Here is a 10575-nt window from a genome sequence, read left to right on the forward strand (position 1 = left end):
TGCCAACTAGTGTATTTTATATTGTACCTTTTCAGTCCTCTGCCATTTAAATTCATTTAGCCAGACAAAGATTCAGAATTGGTATTCAGTTATAGATTTTTCTTCTTACACATTGTCAACTGCACCCTCTATATTTTCACTTTTGGTATCAGCATAGTAAATTATCTGTTTTTAGAGTCAGTTTGATCTAAAGCAATTCACAGTGTTAAAGATGCAGGGTAAAAGATAGAATTCAGTATATTGTGAGAGTAAGTGCCCTCAGTGCCCATATTTAAGCCATATAGATGAGGCACCTTTATTGGGTAAATTTCTGGTCTCTATACACTGGAAATATGATTAGTGGTGCATTACAACTTTGTTACTAACGATGAAGTATATGAAGTGAGCTCTCACTAGGTAATAAAAGGCCACTCTGTGTATTCTTGTGAAGCAAGAAGGCAAGCTGGGAGCCCTGCATCTGTTGCCTTCAAAAGTTTAAAGGTGTTATAAAAAAGATTTCCTTTTATTTGTTCCCCCTTGAGTCAAATCAGCATTAAATCCTCTGTGGGGAAGGGGTGGGGAGTTGGGTTGGGTTGGGGGAAGTGCAGCACCCCCGAAACCTATGGGCAGAGCTGTGGAGCCTGGCCCCCATGTATTGCAGTACATATGTAGTACATGGGGCTTAGGCTCCAGCTATGTATAATGAGAATCCTTTTCAACACAGCTTATTAGGTTAAACTTAAGAAAAAGCTGAGGATAATAAAGGTCTGATCTCAGTAAATTTGTAGAATTCTGTTTTATAATGTTCCACTTATTCATGCTCCAGTTTTTAACTTAATATTCCTTTTCTAAAGCATATTTGGTATACTAGTGCAATCAGACACAAAATGAAATGGCATGGTACCCATTAACATAGTATATGCTACACCTCACATTTATGTGTTAGCTAACACCAGGGACTGAATGACTGCACAAATAGTGTGAACTAGAGTTTCAGGTTAGATGTTCTGCTCCTGAAAACAGGCCAAACAGCAGTTCTGCTATAGGTAGCATAAAAGCATTGCATTAAAAACTGCAAGTCTCAAAAAGAATATATGGCCAATGTCTGACCTTCCTTATCAAAATAGATCTTGAATCTTTTGGTGTCTGAAAAAGTCTGAAAGCCTGCTGTCTATAAGTCTGACCATGCTACAGGGTGACTCTCAGTTTTGAGGCCAAGAAACCCCAAATGTGAATGTCAAAGGAGCAGAATAGTAAAAAGTGCTCCAGTCTCCTCTGCTCCAGAGCAGGCTTCCTGAGGGCAGCCATTATCTAACTATGTGCTTCTTTCATAGATTACTTCTGACATACAATTTACCGTTAAATAATCACCACGGTATATCCCTGCACCTGAAGAGAACTCTGTTATTTCAAAGATTCATCAATGTCCCACTGAGACAATTTTCTGGATAATTCAGTACTGCTAAATGGTATTCTGAAAAAAATTCCTTAATCGCTCTCTGGTATAGCACTCTCCTAAACTGTTAACCCACCGGGCTGGAATGCTGTTGCCTGAATTTGCCAGTAGGAGATACATCTTAAAGCAAGTTATATCTAAGAGCGAGACTGCTGGCTATCGCAGGGGAAAAAAACAAAAACTTTTAAGCACTGCATCTCCCTTTTCCCACCAGCTATCCCATTTCTAACCTGATGACATTTCCCAGCATAAATGGAAAATAAGTGGTCATCCCCTACCATCAGCAGCACGAATCCTATAAAAATTGAAAACCAAAAACACCATCAAGAAAGCTTTAGGGGATACCATTCCCAAACCCCCTTCTTTAACTGGCAGATAAACCATACTTCTCTTTGCTAGGTTACATTTACTGCCTCAGAGCATCTGATCAACACTTTCCCTGGGGGAGTATATATATATACCACATAAATGCAAAGATGTAACAGGAATGTTTTAATTAACATCACCCTTTCTCCCAATGTCAGGGTCCCTCTCTTCCACCTCATCACCTTAACCTGGCAGGAAGCAAACCATTTCTCCCAGTTCAACTCAGCTACCCAGTCACTGCTGAAGTTTAATCCCAAAATAGCTATAACCCCAGGAAGGCTTGTCACAATCAGCATCTCTTCTGGAAGGAGGATGCTCTCCTGCAAAGTAAGAGATCTAAATTAAAATCCCTTCTCCACATCAGGTAGAATGGGAAATTGAGACTACATCTTCTATGTCCTAGGGGTGTGTTTTAACTGGGGAGCTAACTCTTATAAGAAAGAGATTGATAGCAGCACCACCTCCTCCTCCTTCTAATCTAGCTCTTTAAAAATACCCAGACTCTCAATGTTTTGGATCAAACAAAATGTTTTATTCATCCTGAAATGGACCTTTTTGATTCTCTAAATTTTTTTGTAATTCTCAAATTTGTTTCAATCCAAATTATTTTTTTAAATGTTTAGAACTGCCAGTGAACCAAAAAATCAGTTATTTGTCCAGTTTTACTTATGAGATGTTACTCTGAACTGTTTGAGGCTCTTGCGTCTGAAAAATTATGAGGCTGCACAGCTTGTGAGGCTTTCTTGTGAAATTTCCAGTATTTGCTGCTAAAAACTGTCAGCTCTTTCCCTGTGCCACCGGACTCCTTGTTGTTTTTGTGGATACAGACTAACACGGCTACCCCCTGATACTTGACAGGTCTTTCCCTGTAGATCCTCTGCTTCAGGTGCCCTTATTGGTTTAACAGTGTAAGTCATCAGTAAAACACCAGAGTATGGGCCAAATTTTGTCTTCAGTTCTACCCATATATCCTCCTGCACTAAAATGGGGTTGGACAAGTGTAAATCAGAAACACTGGTTCAGTTTAGAGAGGAATGCTCTTTGGATAGGAATTTTTGGGTTCAGTGGTGAAAAACCACATTGCTAAAGGTCTGTAGTAATAAATATTTCATAGATCAAGTGCTATGAGAGGAAAACCCTGGTTAAGCTCTTTAAAATTAGGCATTTTGTCTACCACCAAAGCTACTGAGCCCTTCCAGTCCAGGCATTGTCAGGTTGACTCATGTCCAGTATGATAGTCCCGGTGGTCACATTTTATATAAAGAATATATTTATAAATACTTTATAAAGCATTAATAAATAATTAATGTTATTAGCATGTTACAGACATAAGTATTATGTGTTATAGATGGTTACAATACATTAGTTGAAAGTGTTATAGATGTTTTTAAGCAATGGTTTTAAGCAACCTAGTTAACTCCTGGACTCTTAACAATCCATAACAATTGATTAAGCACTTAATAAAGCATTTATGAATAATCTCATATCAACTATTTATAAATGTTCCAGTAATAAAAAGTATGACTACCTTCTGTTAGAAAATCAAAAGTCTTCCTCTTAAAACAAGACAGAGGAGAACTTTTTCCACAAAGATTTACAAATCAAACCTAATTAGAAAGTACAGTACTTTCTGAGCCCATCCAGCAAATTATTCTTTAGAAACCTTCATACCCTGCTCTTGGTGTCCATGCACAAAAATACCTGTTAGCATGTTAGAAATACTTTAGAGGACTTTGCACCTCTACTGCACTTTGATTAAAAAAAAAAGATGTCTGTTAGTGTACACAGCAAATTACGCTTTTCAAAATATGTGTTGGCTTCTTTATTCCTGGCTATTGCCTTCCCATTTATCCCAACTTTATGTCCTAAAAATTGAACATTATATTATAATAATCTACAACATATTAAGAAATGACATAAGAATGGCCATGCTGGGTCAGACCTATGATCCTGCCTTCCAACAGTGGCCAATGCCAGGTGCTTCCAAAGGAATGAACAGAATAGGTAATCATCAAGTGATCCATCCCCTGTCACCCATCCCCAGCTTCTGGCAACAGCCTAGGGACAGTTTAGAGCATGATTTTGCATCCCTGACCATCCTGGCTAATAGCCATTGATGGGCCTATCCTCCATGAGCTTGTCTAGTTCTTTTTTGAACCCTGTTATAGTCTTGGCCTTCACAATGTCGTCTGGCAAAGAGTTCCACAGATAGACTGTGTGTTGTGTGAAGAAATACTTCCTTTTGTTTTAAACCTGCTGCCTATTAATTTCATTTGGTGACCCCTAGTTCTTATGTTATGAGAAGAAGTAAATAACACTTCCTTATTTATTTTCTCCACACCAGTCATGATTTTATAGACCTCTATCCTAGCCTCTTTTGTCAACTCTTTTCCAAGTTGAAATGTGCCAGTCTTATTAATCTCTCCTCATATGGAAGTTATTCCTTACCCCTAATCATTTTTTGTTTCCCTTTTCTGTACCTTTTACAATTCCAAAATATATTTTTTGAGATGGAGTGATCAGATCTGCACTCAGTATTCAAGATGTGGGCATACCATGGATTTATAGAGAGTCAATATGATATTTTCTGTCTTGTTAGCTATCCCTTTCCTAATGATTCCCAACATTCTGGTCACTTTTTTGACTGCTGCTTCACATTGAGTGGATTTTTCAGAGAACTATCCACAATAACTCCAAGATCTCTTTCTTGAGTGGTAACAGCTAATTTAGACCCCATCATTTTATATGTATAGTAGGGATTATATTTTTCAATATGCATTACTTTGCATTTATCAACACTGAATTTTATCTGCCATTTTGTTGCCTGGTTACCCAGTTTTGTAAGATCCCTTTGTAACTCTTCGCACTCTGCTTTAGGCTTAACTATCTTGAGTAACTTTGCATCATTTGCAAATTTTGCCACTTCACTCTTTACCCCTTTTTCCAGATCATTTATGAATATGTTGAACAGTACTGGTCCCAGTAAAAGCCCCTGGCGGATACCTCTCTATTTACCTCTTTCCATTCTGAAAACTGGTCATTTATTCTGCATTTGTTTCCTATCTTTTAACCAGTTACGGATTCATGAGAGGACCTTCCCTCTTGTCCCATGACAGCTTACTTTGCTTAAGAGCCTTTGGTGAGGAACCTTGTCAAAGGCTTTCTGAAAATCTAAGTACACTATATCCAAGTCTATTCCTTCCTTAGAGGTTTTTAAGGTCAGGCTAGACAAAGCCCTGGCTAGGATGATTTAGTTGGGAATTGGTCCCTCTTTGAGCAGAGGGTTGGACTAGATGACCTCCTGAGGTCCCTTCCAACCCTGATATTCTATGATTCTATGATTCTATTCTATGATTCACTGGATCCCCCTTGTCCACATGCTTATTAACCCCCTCAAAGAATTCTAGTAGATTGGTGAGGCATGATTTTCCTTTACAAAACCATGTTAACTCTTCCCCAACAAATCGTGTTCATCTATGTGTCTGATAATTCTGTTCTTTACTATAGCTTCAACCAGTTTGCCTGGTACCGAAATTAGGTTTACTGGCCTGTGATTGCTGGGTTCGCCTCTGGAGCCTTTTTTAAATATTGGTGTCGCATTAGCTATCCTACAGTCATCTGGTACAGAAGATGATAGGTTACATACCACAGTTAGTAGTTTTGAAATTTCACATTTGAATTCCTTCAGAACTCTTGGGTGAATGCCATCTGCTCCTGGCGTATTATTTATCTATTTGTTCCAAAACCCCCTTTAATGACAACTCAGTCTGGGACAGTTCCTCAGATTTGTCACCTAAAAAGAATGGCTCAGTTTTGGGAATCTCCCTCACAGCCTAATCCACATGGTGGGTGGGTGGGTGAAGCTTCCCCTGGGGGAGGCTAGCTCCCTGTCCCACCTCTTCCGTCTGCAGCCCTGACCAGAATCCACCCCTGCTCCACCCCAGGTCCAGCCCTGCTCCAAGCCCCCCCTCCCCACTCTTCCCCACCACTGCTGTGTCCCTCCTCACCCCCCCACCCGCCACGAGACCCACACACATGCCCCCTCATCCCTCTGCCTGCCTCATTACTCCTCACTCCCCCCTACCCCCTCCTGCATAACCCCCCCGCCTGCAGAATCCCTCATCATCCCCCGTCTGCTGCAAGACACCCCCAGCTGCCTCGTCCCTCCTCACCCCCCTGTCTGCCAAGAGATCCACCCAACCTGAAGCTCACCACATCCTTCCCCACCCCCTTGCCCACCACTCACCACATCCCTGTTTACTTCCCAGCCCGCCATGAGACCCCCTGCCTGCCACTCATCTTGTCACCCTCCCTTGCTGTTCTCCATCTCACCCCCCCCACCCACCGCATCCTTCCTCACTCACCCGCCACTGCAACCCCCCACCCATTGCATCCCTCTTCATCCTCACACTTGCCACAAGACCTCCCCACCTGTTGCTCACCTCCTCATCCCCCCATTGCATCCCTCCTCACCTGCCCACCACGAGATCACCTCACCTGCCGCTCACTGCATTCCTCCTCACCCCCGCTGATCACCGCATCCCTCCTCACTCCCCCTGTCTGCTGCAATGCCCCCTGCCCACTACAATACCCCCGTTCACCACTCGCCATGTCCTTCCTTACCCACCTGCCCACAGCGAGACACTCCCACCCGCAGCTCACCACATCCCTCCTCACTTCCCCACCCGTTGCGTCCCTACTCACTTCCCCCTGCCTGCCACAAGACACCCCTCCCCCCCACCCGCCACTGGCTCAGCATGGACTTCCTCATTCCTCCACTCTCTGTGAGATCTCCATCCTGCTGCTCACCTCCTCACCCCCCGCCCCACCCCGTGTCCCTCCTCACTCTCCTGCCTGGCGCAAGACACGCCTCCCTCCCGCCACTGGCTCGCCACAGTCCTCCTCACCCACCTGCTCACTGCAACCCCCGCCCCCACTGCTGACTCGCCATGACCCTCCTCAACCCCTCACCCACCACGAGACTTCCCTGGCTGCCGCTCGCCTCCTCCCCCTCTCCCTCCGCCGTGTCCCTTCTCATCCGTCCGCCCACCGCAAGACCTCCCTGGCCACTGGTCACCACAGCCCTCCTCACTCCCCCATCATGTACCTCCTCACTCCCACACCTGCTGCAATACCCCCCCACACCCACCACTAGCTCACCACGGCCCTCCTCACCCCACCACACCCACTGTGAGACTCCCTCCCACCCGCCACTGGCTTGCCATGACATTCCTCACTCAATCACCTGCTGCAAGACGCCCCTGCCTGCCGCTCACAGTATCCCTTCTCACTCCCCCACCTGCCTCTCGCCTCCTCATGGGGGAGAGGGGTGGAGGAGAGGAGGGACACTGCGAGTAGTAGGGATTATAAGGGGTGGGGATGGAGGATGGGGGAAGACTCACCAGGCAGCAGCAGCAGGTGGTGGGGGCCTCGGGGAAAGGGTGGAGCAGGGAGGGGAAGAGGCGGGGCCACCGCTCAGGTGTCCAGCCGCGGGTTGGCAGCTGCTGCACCTGGGTCCCCTGGCTTATTATACCTGCCACCCATGCACGTCAGTGAAGACGAATGCAAAAAATTCATTTAGTTTCTCTGCAATCCGTGAGTGCTCCCTTAGTATCTCGATCATGTAGTGGGCCCACTGATTGTTCAGGAGGCTTCCTTTGAGCTTGTAGATGTACTTCTGATGTACTTACAAAATTGAGATGTAGAAAAAACCTTTATACAATTATCTATGTATATATTTTATGTTAATTTAATACTCATAAAACATGTCAGATTGGTGGCCCTGGAGTCTAAAGTGCTTTGTTTATCGACAGTACAAGTACAACATAGGTAGCAACAATGCAAGTTTATGTTATCCTGCACTAAAATGGCCATAGCTAGGCCTGAGGGCAGTTTAGTCTAAGTACCCATTTAGTGCTTGCCTTTCTGTTGAGAGTTGTCCTCTGGACATGTCCAGCAGATGCAATAGATAGCAAATAAGACTGAAATTGATCCAAGGCCAAAGGGCCCATTGCAGGTTCTATGGACCACACAAAGCCCATGTAGAGCCCGTGACATAAGACTAGGGTCACCAGGCATCCGTTTTTTGACCTGAACGCCCGGTCAAAAAGGGACCCTAGCGGCTCCAGTCGGCACTGCCGGCCAGGCCATTAAAAGACTAGTAGGTGGTACAGCAGGGGCCCAAGGCTCCCTGCCTGCCCTAGCTCTTTGCAGCTCCCGGAAGCATCTGCCAGGTTCCTGCAGTCCATACATGCATGAGCAGCCAGGGAGGAGCAGCCAGGGAGGGTCTGTGCGCTGTTCCTGCCTCAAGGGCTGGCTCCGGAGCTACCATTGGCTGGGAACCATGACAAATAGGAGCTGCAGTGGCAGTGCCTACTGTGGTGCTGAAACATTTTTAATAGTGGGGGTGCTAAAAGCCAGCTCCCTTTCCCCTGTCATCCCCACCCTGAGGCCGGGAGCAAAGCCCAGGGCACAGGTTGGCAGCTTGGGGGTGCTGCAGCATTCCCCGCTCTCCTAGTTCCTGTGCCTATGGCCAGTGCATGGAGCCTCCCTGGCTTCCCATGTGTCTAGGGCTTGTAGGGACCTGGCAGACTCTTCTGGGAGCCGCAGTAACCGCCACTGGAACCCCACACCCCCTCCTGAACCTCAACCCTGTGCCCCAACCCAGAGTCCCCTCCCATAGTCCATACTCCCCCAACACCCTAACCCCAGCCCAGAATCCATACCCCCAGCTGGAGTCTGCATGTCTTCCAAGAAGCACACTAAGGGTATGTCTACACAGCAACTACATGCCTGCGTCAGCCAACTTGGGTTTCACAGCTATGTAGAAGTCTGGGCTCAGGCTGGCGCCCAGGCTTTAGTACCCTCCAAGGTGAAAGGGGTCTCAGAGCTCAGGCTCAAGCCTGAGCCCAGAAGTCTACACTGCAATCATAGAATATCAGGGTTGGAAGGGACCTCAGGAGGTCATCTAGTCCAGCCCCCTGCTCAATGCAGGTCCACTCCCCAAACAGATTTTTGCCCCAGATCCTGAAATGGCCCCCTCAAGGGTTAAGCTCTCAACCCTGGGTTTAGTAGGCCAATGCTCAAACTACTGAGTTATCCCCCCAGAGTGAGAGCTAAGGCTACAAGCTCAAACACCCAACGTGGGGCTCAAACCCACAGCCCTGAGATTAAGAGTCACATGCTCTACCCACTGAGCTAGTCAGGTTATTCTTGAAACAGCCTGCTCAGCCTGAGCCCTGTGAGCCTGAGTTGGGTGGCACAGGCCAGCCACAGGGTTTTCTTTGCTGTGTAGACATACCTTCTGAAAGAGCTTTGAAGGTTATGTGTAACAGTGTCACCTGGTGATACTTGCCATAACAATATCATAGCGTTCTGTAGTAGGGGAGTTTTCATAGTACGAGTCACATTTTAATGGACAGATTGGCTTGTGGACACCTCTCCTGTCTTTTGTGGCCTCACTTAACTTCCCAACAATGGTCATACAAGAACCCTATGGCATTTACAGTGATTATTTACATGGAGAAGAAAAATTAGGAAAGCATTTACTGCATTTTAGCCACATTTAATGTTGCATTTTAGGTTTGTTTAAGTTAATTGTTCTGTCTAGTTTTGCTTTTTGTTCCACTGACCTGGTCTTATCTATCCTTTTCTTCTCCCCACTCTGCTCCCCGGTTTGATCTCCTTTCTTTCTGCACATGCTACCCAGTCATTTAATTCCCTTCTCCCCTGGACATGCTGTCCAGACACCTGGTTCTCTTCTTTTCCTGCTCCCTTGGACATCTTGAATTGCATGGTTACCTTGTTCTATGCTTGCCTGAACATTCCTGTGTACAGGTGCCTGGCAGCTGTACTTCCAGTAGTGGCTGTGAACAGTGTGGATTATTCCAGTTTCTTCTCTTCCTCATTCTGTATAGCAGCATCTCCTAGCAAATGCAGTTAGGCTGCTGCTCCTCCTTTCATTCAATTGTTTTTAAAGATCTACAGGTTCTTCTTTTCAAGGAAGAGCCTGGATACCTTTAGAAGACTCTGGAAACAGGTGAGAATGTGCCATGTAACAGTCTTCTTCTCTGCATACCACAAGGAAATGCTTAGAGAACCAGTTTGGGAATCACTGTTCTATGTCCATGGTGCAAAACACAAACTCTTATAATAGAGACACTGCAGCATTTGGAGTAATGACTCTAGAATACTGGGCTACATTTTAATAAAGGCAGTTAAGATGGCAGGTTTTGTGCTGATTGGGCATATGTGCACTATTAACGGAACACAGTTCTCCTCTCTTGGAGCTATTGTTTCAGGCTGTTTGCAGACTCAGGCAGACATTACTGCATCAGTTACCCTCCAGTCATGTTGTCAAGCTTTTCTTTGAAACCATAGTTTAGAAAAAAAAAATAATAAATACTGAGATTATGCCCCTCATCATATGACCTCCATATCTGAGATCCTAAGCACAAGTCTAAAGTGCCTATGCCTTTATCAGGCCCTGACAGGGGATTGAGTCCCAAAGCTTAGTGTCCCTCATGAAGAGGGTCCATTTGGCAAGTCTGAAGATCTCAAAGCATTAGGAATATTAATGAAATGAGACTGGGGAGATACTGTAGGTAAGTAGGAGTAAACCCATTATATGGCTGGTTAAACCAAAGCACAGAGAGGTTCAGTGATTTTCCCAGCTTTATTCACCGAATCAGTGGTAACTGATTCAAAACAGAACCCAGAAGACCTGGTTCCACAAAGCTCAGTCTTGCTTCAGGTCCTACTCCCACTCTTTCTTT

The 10575-nt window shown here is 45.4% G+C and overlaps 1 non-coding gene across 1 annotated transcript; it reads right to left on the reverse strand.

Moving 5' to 3' along the window:
* Window positions 1-8935: 8935 nt before the first annotated feature.
* TRNAK-CUU (transfer RNA lysine (anticodon CUU)) lies at window positions 8936-9008 on the reverse strand. The gene has a single exon. It is a non-coding gene; the product is annotated as a tRNA-Lys (tRNA).
* Between the last annotated feature and the right edge of the window lie 1567 nt (window positions 9009-10575).

Source organism: Chrysemys picta, chromosome 3 (assembly GCF_011386835.1).
Source record: "Chrysemys picta bellii isolate R12L10 chromosome 3, ASM1138683v2, whole genome shotgun sequence".
Taxonomy (NCBI): Eukaryota; Metazoa; Chordata; order Testudines; family Emydidae; genus Chrysemys; species Chrysemys picta.